This window comes from Tachyglossus aculeatus, chromosome 22 (genome assembly GCF_015852505.1).
Source record: "Tachyglossus aculeatus isolate mTacAcu1 chromosome 22, mTacAcu1.pri, whole genome shotgun sequence".
Lineage (NCBI taxonomy): Eukaryota > Metazoa > Chordata > Mammalia > Monotremata > Tachyglossidae > Tachyglossus > Tachyglossus aculeatus.
In genome coordinates this window covers 43,612,454-43,622,106 of record NC_052087.1, presented here as the reverse complement: position 1 = coordinate 43,622,106, position 9,653 = coordinate 43,612,454, and the positions used below count along the sequence as shown (strand labels likewise).

The following is a 9,653-nucleotide window of genomic DNA, read 5'->3' as shown; positions in this document are numbered from 1 at the left end:
TTCAGAGTAGATGGGGTCCAAAAAGGGTACATACTCTCTCTCTCTCTCTGTCTCTCTCTCTCTCTCTCTCTCTCTCTCTCTCTCTCTCTCTCCCTCTCTCTCTCTCCCTCTCTTTCACCTGTAAGCTCCCCCTCTGGACTATAAACTCTATGTGGGCAGGGAATGTGTCTGTTCATTGTTATATTGTTCTCTCCCAAGGGCTTGTTGTTGTCTTGTGCTGTCTAGTCATCTCCAACCCATAGCGACAGCATGGACACATCTCTCCCAGAATGCCCCACCTCCATCTGCAATAGTTCCTGTAGTGGATCCATAGAGTTTTCTTGGTAAAAATACGGAAGCGGTTTACCATTGCCGCCTTCCGCGGAGTAAACCTGAGTCTCTGCCCTCGACTCTCTCTCTTGCCTCTGCTGCCCAGCACAAGTGAGTTTTGACTTGTAGCAGATTGTCTGCCACTTGCTAGCCACTGGCCAGGCTAGGAATGGAATGGACAGGCCTCTGCTTGACTCTCCCTCCCACAGTCGAGACTGGTAGAGTACTGGAAACTCTCCAGGGGCAACTCTGAGAGATAACCAAGGGCTTAGTATTTATTTATTTATCTAGCAATTTATTTATTTATATTAATGTCTGTCTCCCCCTCCAGATTGTGAGCTTGTTGTACCAGGAATGTGTTGTTATATTGTACTCTCCTAAGCGCTTAGTACAGTGCTTTGCACACAGTAAGCGCTCAATAAATACATTTGAATGAATGAATGAATAAGCGCTAGATAAATACGATTGACTGATTCCCACAGACACACTCACCCGTTCGCTCACACTGACGTGGATTATGATCATTGTTTATGGATTTTTCTCTTGGGAGCTGGAAGCTCTATCCCAATACTATTTTTGTTTTCCTAGGGCCTGTAACAGGGCCCCAACTTGACCCTCTTTGTGACACTCTTTTTGCCATGAAGAAAAGGAGGGAGGAGAAGGGAGGGAGGGAGATGGTCTAGATTTCTCCCTTCCGTCGTAGGAGGGGGCAAGAGTTTCTCTGGTGATTTGCTTTCTGGGGCAGGAAGTTACAAAATCAGATTAGAGCAGAGAATAGGGACAGAATTCTAGAGGTTGGAGTGAAACTTGAAAGGCTTTCAGCACACTTATCAAAGTGCTTACGTTTCGCGTTTCAGCTTAGATGAAACAATAATAAATATTGAGCAAAGGAAGTTAATCCACATCCGAAGCATTTTATTCAGTAAAAACCTACAACAACAGAAACAACAGACTCCAGGCAATGAACTTCATGTTGAGCTAAATGATTGGAGCTGTAAAAGGATGTAATTAAGCACACCAGGCACAGATCATTTTAATTTTTTTCTTAAAGTGTTTCCATGCAGTTCACTCTTCCTTCATTGTTCCAGTAAGGAAGCAGTGTGGCCTAGTGGATAGAGCATGGGTCTGGAAGCCAGAAGGACCTGGGTTCTAATCCGAGCTCAGCCACTTGTCTGCAGTGTGACCTTGGGCAAGTGGCTTCACTTCTCTGGGCCTCAGAATAATGGGGATTAAGATGGTGAGCCCCACGTGGGACAGGGACCAATTTGCTTGTATCCACCCCAGTGCTTAGTGCAGTGCCTGGCACATAGAAAGTGGTTAATAAGCACTGTCATTTTTTTTAACAAACACCACAATTAATTACTTATTTCTCTGAAGCTGTTTCTACACTGGCAAAGAGGAAGGTATTACAAATTTGCAAGTACTCTAAGGGTGGCGATGCTTTCAATACAAGTCCAGTAGTTTTGCAAAAGTCCTGGCATACTCGTTCTGAATTATTGCAAATCGTCTCTTGGGTCAGTATAGAACAAACTGTATCTTCCACTTTGCACAAATAATTCATCTCGATCAGTGAAGAAACACCCATAGTCAGCAAGCTCACACCCCTCAACTTCACCAAAGCAAAAGCGCCACTTCCTGAAAGGGCTCCAAAGTCAACACCCACATTTCCCGCTCCCTCCAGCACACCTCCTCTAGACTTGTCACCAGGAAGGCAAAGGAGCGTCATCATCGGTTAGAGTAACCGCAGTGTGGCCTAATAATAACAATAATTATTATTATGGTATTTGTTAAGTATGTATTATGTGCCAGGCACTGTTCTAAGCACTGGGTGGATACAAACCTATTGGGTTGGACACAGTCCATGTCCCACTTGGGGCTCCACTCTCAATCCCCATTTTACACATGAGGTACCTGTGGCCAAGAGAAGTGAAGTGACTGTGCTTGTCTCTTGTTTTGTTTCGTTTTGTTGTCTGTCTCCCCTCTTCTAGACTGTGAGCCCACTGTTGGGTAGGGATTGTCTCTGTTACCGAATTATACTTTCCAAGTGCTTAGTACAGTGCTCTGCACACAGTAAGTACTCAATAAATACAAATGAATGAACCCATGACCTTCTGACTCGCAGGCCCGTGCTTTATCCACTATGTCACTGCTGCTTCTCATAATGGCCTAGTGGTTAGAGCCCAGGCCTGGGAGTCAGAAGGAGCTGAACAGGGAATAAAACTGTGAGCCCCATGTGGGACAGGGACTGTGTCCAACCCAATTTGCTTGTATCCATCTCAGCACCGGGTACAGTGTCTGGCATATTTTATTTTATTTTATTTATTTATTTTATGGTGTTTGTTGAGCCCTTACTGTGTGTCAAACACTGTTCCAATTGCTGGAGTAGATACAAATTAATTTGGTTGGACACAGTCCCTGTCCTGCATGGGGCTCACAGTCAAAGAAGGAGGGAGAACAGTTATCCCCATTTTACAGTTGGGAAAACTGAGGCACAGAGAAGTGAAGTGACTTGCCCAAGGTCACGGAGCAAGCAATTGGCAGAGCTGTGATTAGAACCCAGGCCCTTCTGACTCCCAGGCCTGTGCTTTCTCCACTAGGCAATTAACAAATACCACAATTATTATGATTATTATTTCTGGGCACCTATGGGTGGCTGGGACCACTGAAAAACATGTTGTTCTTTTGAGCTCCTTGTAGGCAGGGATCATGTCTGCCAACTTTACTGTACTCTCCCGAGCCTTCGTCCAGTGTTCTGCGCACGGTAAGCACTCAATAAATACTACTGATTAATCGATTACTCACAGGACACCACTGTTGGTGAAATTCACCTTTGAGTGTGTGTGTGACTGAAAAGGCTGATCTGGGACACACTGTGCCTTAAAAAAACTGTCCCTTGTATTGTCACATTTGATGTTTGCAGCAACTATAGCTGTTTTCACTTTCCTGCTTTGTCCCTGATTCCTTATGAAGCTTTTGCTCAGAAAGTGCTGCTCCTTCTCCCCTCTAGACTCTGAGCTCCTTGAGAGCAGGGAACGTGCATACCAACCCTGTTTTATTGCATGCTCCAAAGCGCTTAGTACAGTACTCTGCATGTAGTAAACATTCAATAAATATGATTGCTTGATTAAGCTCAACTAGGAAACGTGTCTACCAACTCTGTTTATATTGTTATATTGTGCTTTCCAAAGCCCCCTCTTAGGACCACACCTAGAGAGTTTCCAGTACTCTACCATTCATTCATTCATTCAATCATATTTATTGAGTGCTTACTGTGTGCAGAGCACTGTACTAAGCACTTGGAAAGTACAATTCAGCAATAAAGAGAGACAATCCCTGCCCACACCGGGCCAAGTGCAGGAGTCGATACAAAGTTAGACACAGTCCAGGATACTTAGGCAGGATGAAGTACGGGAGCAAGGAATCAGAGGTGGGGAGAGATCAGAGAGAAGCCCAGGAAACAGCTTAGCTCTTGGGCCCATTATTTCAACCAAAACAACAGGAGTACTTATAAACCCAATTGCTAAAAGAATCAATGACAACCCTCCCCTCAGCACCCAGAGTTGGGAGAGAATTGCTGGAGTGTGTGTGGTTGGTAGTTCCCCCTGGGGGGGGGGGGGGGGGGGGGACAGGGAGGGGAAAGCAGGTGTCTAAGTGGGGTCTTGAGAAAAATAGGTCACCCGGATTGAGCTGGGTGGGTGGAAGGTCAGAGCAGAGAAATGGCTGGTCAGAGGAAGGGAAGATAAAACTTATTTCTTGGGCTAGCTGGCTAATTGGAAGGCCCCAGTTGTCAGGAATTTCTCCATATAAAAATGGAGTTAAAAAGCCTGATGGGATGGAGGTTTGTGACCATTGCCCTCCCTCACCTTGCAGGTGGATAGACACATCAGGGTTCCACAGAGGGCCAGGAAACAGCGGGGAGAGAGAAGACCAAACAGCTATTTGCTGCGTCACAAACGTCCAGGCTTATTTTGAAAGACTGAAGCTAAATAAAAGCTTTTCAGTAGTCTGGGATGTGAGTTGCAAAACCTGGTCAAAGGGTTTTTATGCAAGGGTGGCTCTTTTGCTGGTGTCATGAAGGGGAAACCAGAAAAATTTATACAGCACAAATAAATGCTGAACCTTAAGCATTTTTCTTCGTCATATGGTTTTTGGGGTTTTTTTCTTCATTATATGGAAGATTGCATGTGCAGTGTGACCTAGTGGAAAAATAATTGGCCTGGGAGTGAGGAGACCTGGGTTCTAGTCCTGCTTCTCCTTCTTACCTGCTGTGTGACCTTGGGCAGGTCACTTAACTGATCCGTGCCTCAATCAATCAATCGTATTTATTGAGCACTTTCTGTGTGCAGAGCACTGTACTAAGCGCTTGGGAAGTACAAGTTGGCAACATATAGAGACAGTCCGTACCCAACAGTGGGCTCACAGTCTAGAAGCCTCAGTTTCCTCATTGCAAAATGGGGTAAAATACCTGTTCTCTCTCCCTTCCTCTTACACCATGGAGCCCCTTGTGGGGCAGGCTCAGTGTTTGATCTGATGATCTCGTAACTACCCCAAGCATTTAGCACAGTGCTTGGCACATAAGGAGCACTAAATAAATTCCATTATCAGTAGCAACATGGTCTTGTGGAAAGAGCACTGTCCTGGGAGTCAGAGGACATGGGTTCTTATCCTCGCTCCACCACTTGTCTTCTGTGTGACCTTGGGCAAGTCACTTCACTTCTCTGGGCCCTTCTCTGCAAAATGGGGATTTGATACCTTTTCTCTATCTTACTTAACTTGTGAGCCCCAGAGGCACCTGATTGTCTTTTATCTTCCCCAGAGCTTAGTACAGTGGAGCTTAGTAGAGCAGCTGCATGGCTCAGTGGAAAGAGCACGGGTTTAGGAGTCAGTGGTCATGGGTTTGAATCCCAGCTCCGCCACTTGTGAGCTGTGTGACCTTGGGCAAGCCACTTAATTTCTCTGTGCCTCAGTTACCTCATCTGTAAAATGGGGATTAAGACTGAGCCCCACATGGGACAACCCGATCATCTTGTATCCCCCAAGCGCTTAGAACAGTGCTTTGCACATAGTGAGCATTTAACAAATACCATCATTATTATTATTATTATTATTATTATTATTATTATTACAGTGCTTAGCACATAGTAAGTGCTTAACAAATACCACAATTATTATCATTAATAATACATCGTGATCATATTAATACTCAATACTTTATTATTAATAATAATGACAATAATAAGATCATTCTTTACCAAGGAGCCAGATCATTCTTCATCTGTCAAGGAGGATCACAGCCCATTCTTTCTTGCCCACAGTGTTGACGCTGTGCAGTTTTTGCCCAGAGCTTCCAAAATGAAATCAGATTCTCTTCCTAGAAATGAAGAGAAATATACGATATCATGTGCTCAAACTATTGCTGATGAGTTTTGTCTTACCCCACCTCCATCTTCCCTGCTAATGAGGTTCATCTTGCAATTTCCAAAGAGGAAAATTTGTTTGATGTCAAGCTTCACATCACAGCAGATGACTGCAGATGTCAGAAGGCATTGGGTATAAATCTTCCCCCAGTTTACGCTGTCACTCTCTGTTTGGTGGGGGCTTTTTTTGCCCTGATGAAGCAGAAAATTAATCTGGCAGGTATCTGGTCATTCATCACTAGTCCTCCCAAGAGAAGAAACAGATGTTTCTTTCCTATCCTCCAGTTCACTCTGAAAAGCAGCTTGCAGTGTGGGTTGACTTTCTGGAAAAGTGAGCTTGGAATCGGAGCTGACGTGATACCTTGCCCAAACACCAATGAGCAAAATCATTTGACCTTTATCATACTTCGAGGAAAGGTGTCAGCCTTGCTCTTTTTTAAGGTCTACCTTAAGTGCTTACTATGCGCCAGGCACTGTACTAAGCACTGGGATAGATATAAGTTAATCAGGTTGGACACAGTCCCTGTCTCACGTGAGGCTCACAGCCTTAATCCCCAATTTCCAGATGAGGTAACTGAGGTGAAGAGAAGTAAAGTGACTTTCCCAAGGTCACTCAGCAGACAAGCGCAGAGCTGGGATTAGAACCCAGGTCCTTCTGACTCCAGGCCATTTGCTCTATCCACTAGGCCATGCTGCTTCCTCTCATTCATTTTTCTTCTCTCCTACCCTGTCTCCCCACTGAATCTCCTCACCAAATGGCGCTCAGCTTCTATCTTTTTCTTCACCTCTGCCCCTGTCCCGTCTTTCATTTCAAATTTTTCTCTTGGCTTCTCACTCCACCTAGAGGACTCATCTTTCCTGTGAACACTATGGCTGAGAGCAAGCCCAGATGCAGTTTCTTTTCCGGTCCGTCTTCAGAAAACCAGGCCTGGGTTTCTTCAAGGTTCTAATCGGTTCCAGGGAAGAGGGAGGGTGACCCAGAAACAAACTTGTGATGTAAAAGGAATTACAGGAGCAGCCGAACTAAGCCGTGTGACTCAGAGGAGTACGAAAGGGGGGAGATTGAACCAGCAGGATCATTCACTAAAATCTTCAGGAAGAGTTGTTGGCAGGGAATGTCCCTGTTTATTGCTGCATTGGACTCTCCCAAATGCTTAGTACAGTGCTTTGCACCCAGTAAGTGCTCCATTCACTCATTCAATCCTATTTATTGAGCACCATTCACTCATTCAATCATATTTATTGAGCGCTTACTGGGTGCAAAGCACTGTACTAAGCCCTTAGGAGAGCACAATGCAACAATGAACAGACATATTCCCTGCCCACAACCAATAAAAATGATTGAACGAATGAATGAAGCAGTTACCAATCAGCAGATTGAAATAACTCATCCGGTGGGTGAGAAAGCAAAACAAGAAGAAAATGTTAAATATATGATTATATTGTTTCATTACATTGAACAAAGCCTCCTTTGCCTTTAGAATTTGCTCCCTGTACCACCCTCTAATGAAATTCCTGTCCGAAAAGGACCCTTTGGAAAACCAAGAACAACACAATGGTTCCTGCAAGTCACCTCCTTCCTGTGGTTTATGTAAGTTCTGCAGGCAGGGGAGTAAATTTCAATTTTAATTTGGCATCTCTCCAAGGGGGGAAAAGATAAAGTCCCTAAAATCCGGGAGTGGTCATTATGTATCCCTGATCACATATAAATATCCTGTCAACTAACTACAACCTGAACTGAGAAGTAACATAGTGTAGTGGATACAGCATAGGCCTGGGAGTGAGGAGATCATGGGTTCTAATCCTTGTTTCACTACTTGACCGCTCTGTGACGTCGGGTAAGTCATTTCACTGCTCTGGACCTCAGTTCCCTCATCTGTAAAATGGGAATTAAGACTGTGAGCCGCACAAGGGACAGAGCTGTTTCCAACTTGATTTGCTTGCATCCACCCCAGCGGATAGTTCAGTGCTTGGCACATAGTGAGCACTTAACAAATACTACAATTATTATTATTAGAAGGAAAACACCCCTCCAGCCAGGATAGATAGAACTCAATCCACTTGGCCGACCAGTCTGGGCTCCGCCACTTGTCTGCTGTAGGACCTTGGGCAAGTCACTTCATTTCTCTGGGCCTCAGTTCTCTCATCTCTAAAATGGGGATTAATGCTGTTAGCCTCATGTGGGACATGGAGCTTGTCTCTACCCCAGCGCTTAGTATAGTACCCTGCACATAGTAAGCACTTAATAAATACCATAAGAAAAAACTCTTCAGACAAATCTAGAAGTTGGAGAGAAAAGCTGAAAACAAGCCAACATCCAAAGCAACAGGGCATCTCTGAGTTTTACATTGAGAACTCTAGAAAGAGAAAGGGCCTGGCTAATCCATTAATGGTACTTATTGAGCACTTACTGGGGGCAGAGCACTGTACTAAGTGCTTGGGCAAGTACATTAGTATAAATCGACATGATCTATGCTCTCAAGGAAAGGAGACTCTGGTGGGGGAGACAGGCATGAAAGTTAAAGTAAAATAAAATGCTCTCCCCCACTTCAAAGCTTTATTGAAGGCACCTCTGCTCCAAGAAGCCTTCCCTGACTAAGCCTTCCTCTCTTCTTCTCCCACTCCCTTCTGCTTCATCTTGACTTGCTCCCTGCATTCATTCTCCCTCCTCTCCCCACAGCTCATATGTATATATCTATAATTTATCTATTTATCTGTTTATATTACTATCTGTCTCCCCCTCAAGACTGTGAGCTCGTTGTGGGTAGGGAATGTGTCCATTTGTGGTTGTACTTTACTCTTCCAAGCCCTTAGTACAGAGTTTTGCACAAAGTAAGCACTCAATAAATACAACTGAATGAAGGAATGAAAGGTAGGGGAAGCAAGCGTGTATAAAAATACAGACCTAAGTGGTGTGGGGATGGAGGGTGCGGTGAGAACCTAGGTGCTTGTATTGGGGGTGGGGAGGGTAGGAATTAGAGCAAGGGGGTATGAGAGATTAGTCAGGGAAGGCTTCCTGGAGGAGATGTATCTTTAGTAAGGGCTTGAAGGAGAAGCTTTGAAGATGAGAAGCAGCATGACTGGGTGTAAAGAGAACATACCTGCTGCAAGACCTCGGGCAAGTCACTTAACTTCTCTGTGCCTCAGTTCCTTCATCTGCACAATGGGGATTCAATACCTGTTCTCCTTCCTACTTAGGGACCCAATGATCTTGTGTTACTTAGTACAGTGCTTGGCACATAGTAAGCATTTAATGAAATCCATGTGGAACAAACATGGGCCTAGGAGGCAGAGAAGCTGGGTTTTAATCCTGCGTCTGCCACTTGCCTGCTGTGTGACTGTGGACAAGTCATCTAATTTCTCCCTGCCTTGGTTTCCTCATCTGTAAAATGGGGATTCAATACCTGTTCTCCCTCCTACTTAGACTCTGACCCACAAGTGGGACAGAGATTGATCTGACCTGATAATCTTGTATCTACCCCAGTGCTTGGCATCTAGTTAATGCTTAACAATTTTTATTACTAATATTAGTAGTAGTACTAGTATTATTAGGCACATTTTCTACTCACAAGCAGTTTGCACTCTAATAGTTAACTTGAGACTAGCCATCTGATTTTCACTTTTAGATCCAAGCAGCATGGCCTACTGAATAGAGCACAGGCCTGGGTATCAGAAGGATCAAGCACGTAGTACAGTGCTCTGCACGCAGTAAGTGCTCAATAAATATGATTGAATGAATGAATGAATCTAGGTTCTAATCCCAGATCCCCCACTTGTCAGCTGTGTGACCTTGGACAAGTCACTTCATTTCTCTGTCCCTCACTCACCTCATCTGTAAAATGGGGATTAAGACTGTGAGCCCCATGAGGGACAGGGACTTTGTCCTTCCTGATTATCTTACATCTATCCCTGCACTTAGTACAGTGC

General features: G+C 44.5%; 1 non-coding gene across 1 annotated transcript; it reads right to left on the bottom strand.

The window, feature by feature from the left end:
* Positions 1–430: 430 nt before the first annotated feature.
* LOC119944273 lies at positions 431–568 on the bottom strand. The gene has a single exon (XR_005455768.1). It is a non-coding gene; the product is annotated as a small nucleolar RNA SNORA7 (small nucleolar RNA).
* Positions 569–9,653: the final 9,085 nt, after the last annotated feature.